The following is a 3700-nucleotide window of genomic DNA, read 5'->3' as shown; positions in this document are numbered from 1 at the left end:
GATTGCGCTTTAGTTAACATATTTAAATGTTCAGATATTAAGATTTGAATGAGGCAAAATAACATGCTTTTTCTCTTAAATATATTGTTATAATAATTTGTTTCAGATGTACTGTAATTATTTTCTGTATGAAAATTAATTTGGTGTTCAGAAAGTCTTTTTTCAAACTTGAGTCTTGAAAAAGACCCAAAAGGGGTCGTCTTATAATCAGGGCCGTCTTATATTCAGGCCAATACGGTATTTAAAAATTATAATATAAAGAAATAATCGCAGGTTTACTATTGACAGCATGCGATTAATCGCGATTAAAAATTATAATCGCTTGACAGCACGATTATCATTAAAATGTTTCAGAAATGGTAGGTCATGATATAAGGTGGGCAGATATGTGGCATACTCCCAGTCCCACTCAAACCCTGGTTGTCCGTGTCCCCTTTTCTGATCTAATCAATCCACTTTTCATCTGTGATACACTTCAGCGCTTTGCTCATTTTTTTTCAATCGTGTTGTTATCTACAGAGTTTAGAAACAGCAGTATGCCTATTTTGCCACATCAGGGGGTCCAAAGTACTTTTATTTGTTTTAAAATGCAGGGCATAAAAGTAAAACGCTGTCAATAAACGAAAAAGTCAGCTCACCCGCAAACCTAATGATTCCAAGCAGTATTAAAAGAATGAATGGATCTTATGTTTTTGTTTTACAGTGAATCACATATAATTGTTAGTGTGCTTTGTATATTACTGTTGAAAGAGAAACTTGCAGTGAAAACAATCAAGTGAGAAGAGAGTAGTTTTCACTGTATGTGGCCTTCTTAAGTGGATGGTTCTCCGTTTTTAAAATAAAAATGCCACTGTGCAGACACACAGATATTAAATGCTTAAGAGCAATTAAACTCCCTCAGTTTACTTCACAGAGGGGGTGATGTTTTTATCATTGTGGATGATGTACAAAAATAATCATATACAGTACATTATACTGTACAATCATGTTGGACTTGACCTGTACTTCTTTGTTCTCTGACTTTGTGCACAACCTTTCTTATTCCCCCTTTAAGATAACATTTGCCTTGGTCATCAGATCTGAAAAGGAACAACCAAGGTCAGCAGTATTATTATTCAGAGTGCTATTCCCCCCACCTTTACCCCCCGCTGAATTCACAAGGCTGGTTTGAGATGGTACAAATGAGACTCCAAAAGGCCAAAGCAAATACCATGGAAATCTGCTGATCCAGATATTACCGCAGCAGCGCCTCCAGCTGTATACTACTTCGATGTTCCGTGGACCAAAGTGTATCCCCAGCCATGCTGTTACCAGCCCAGGGTATATTGGATGGTGCTTACATTAACACACAGTGTCTAACAAACCGCTTACGCTCCTTTAATTGGATTACAAGGAGAGCTGCATTCCCATTGGTGAGATTAGAAGGGTCCGGGCACAGAGCCGACACCAGCATCCCCCGCCCTAGCCTCGGAAAAGAGAGCCATCTGATTCGTCGTCCTCCCTTACGACCTGCAGGTGCCAGATGTTTGATTGGTGGACTGGCGCTGGCCTGGGTGTTTATTGGTCCGTGACAGTGTAATAAGGGGGGGACGCCAAGTCAACTGCCAGAGTGTTTAAGTGTCTGCTCTGATCTAGAGTTGATTAATGATGCTATTTATTTATTTACTGGTCTTAACTACACTTTGCAGATATCTTGTTCATACTAAATGCAATGTGAAGTTCAGAAGAACACTCTCTTCATAATCAATGCTCAAAGAAAAAAATAATGGAAACCACCCAAAAATGTTTAGATCATCTCCACACCGTTCAAAAAGATAAAGGAACAATGAAGTATTAAAGTGTTCCTTTTATTTTTGCGAGCAATATATAAAGGTTCAAAATTGTGACATGGTTATTTACTGGTTTGTATAAATGAATGAATGAATGAATGAATGAATGAATGAATGAATGAATAAGCACAGTTTGTTGACCAAATGAAAGATACGTGGAAGGGACAACACCCACATCCCAGAACCCCAAAGTCTATATGTAGCTTATTTAAACATCTCTAAATTTGACATGCCTATGAAATTGAATGAATATTTTTGTGATGAAAAAAAGACATGCTATGTATAATATTTTAATTGAAATAGAAAGAAACAATATTCTTAAAGCAGCACGAGGTAACTTTTCAGTTTTGGTTGATTTTAGCGACGCCGGTGGACGAAAGCGGTAGTGTTTTTGCCTTAACCCTTATATAGTAAATCGCATCATCTTTGAAGCCTCTTTACGTTGTAATTACGTCACCCATGTGCTGCTGGTTGTTCTCGTTTGAAAGTGCGGAAGTTGAGGTTTACTCGCGTTTTTACTCGGACTCAATCGACCAAGTAAAACGTGAGATAATGTAATTTAAGTTTTATAGTTTTATTGCCCTCTCAAACATTAAAACGCTGCATGGATCATTTGTTTATGTTGAACACTTGGGCGACGCCATCGACGAGCAGAGGTAAGACAACTTACTTTACTTTGGATCCTGTAAGACAGTTTTTTTATGCCAAATAAGTATATGTGTGTTTGTACTGTTTAAATAATAAAATGTGCATATTACATCAGACTCGTTTGTCTAGTGTGTGTATCTCGGGCAGGCATTTAAACTTTATGTTCAGGGGTGCACATAAGTGGTCCACATGCGTGCATGCGTACTGGACGTAGACAAATGCGCTGGCCCTCAAAGGCTTCCATACGCTTTTGCGTACCGATGGCTGACCACTGTATTTGCGGTGGACACGAGAAAATAACTTCTCAAAATGTCGAAGAGGCAGGCCACACTGAGTAATTACTTCCGTGTTCCCCCACCCCCGTCAAAAGACAGACAGACGACAGAGACGTCACCGGAGCTACCAAAAAAAAGGACTTTTGCTGAAAAGTGGCTACAGGAGGTACCATGGCTAGAACCAAATGATGCTTGCACGGAAATGCGGTACAAAATGTGCCGTGAGAATCCCAATGTCGCCGATAAGAGCAGCGCATTTTTTAAAAGCACGAAAAAAACCAGAGAGCATGTGGCAATTAAGCAAACTATCGATGTCAAACAGGACCCCACTCGCCCTATGGACAAGTGGCGGAATAGGGCGGAATAAAGGTAATGAACAGCGACATGCACTGACAAACGTGTTTTTGCTCGCATTTTACAAAGCTAAACATGCACGTTCAATGAGGTCTTATGAGGAGGACATCCCACTTTTAAAAAGGCTTGGAGTTAATGTGGGAGCCGCATAATGCCCTTTATTTTGAATTGGTGCTTTTTATTTCTTTACATTTCATTTCAAAGTAATGGTAAATGGTGTTATAATGGCAATTTTGTTGTGCCAGTTGATGTTAATCAAGCATTAATTGTTAATATAATTAATTAAAGTTAATTTGCTCTAAGTAAAGCTTGTCATAAATCTATCGCGTCAGGCGGGTCGGCTCTCAAACTCAATGAAGACCAAGTCACATCTCCAGGTCCTCCTCTGAGAACCTGGGCAAAAAAATAATGTGCACCCCTGTTTATGTTGTTCTTTCTATATGTAGATTAGGGATGTAGCGGATATTCAGTTAGTTTTTTGTTTGTTTGTTTGTTTGTTTTTTCTAGATTTCCATTATTATTATTATTATTTACAGCTGCATATATTCAGTTATTTTCATGAACACTTACACATCTTTTTTTCACGTACATGCG

This window comes from Corythoichthys intestinalis, chromosome 8 (assembly GCF_030265065.1).
Source record: "Corythoichthys intestinalis isolate RoL2023-P3 chromosome 8, ASM3026506v1, whole genome shotgun sequence".
NCBI lineage: Eukaryota > Metazoa > Chordata > Actinopteri > Syngnathiformes > Syngnathidae > Corythoichthys > Corythoichthys intestinalis.
Note: the sequence above shows the minus strand (reverse complement) of the source record.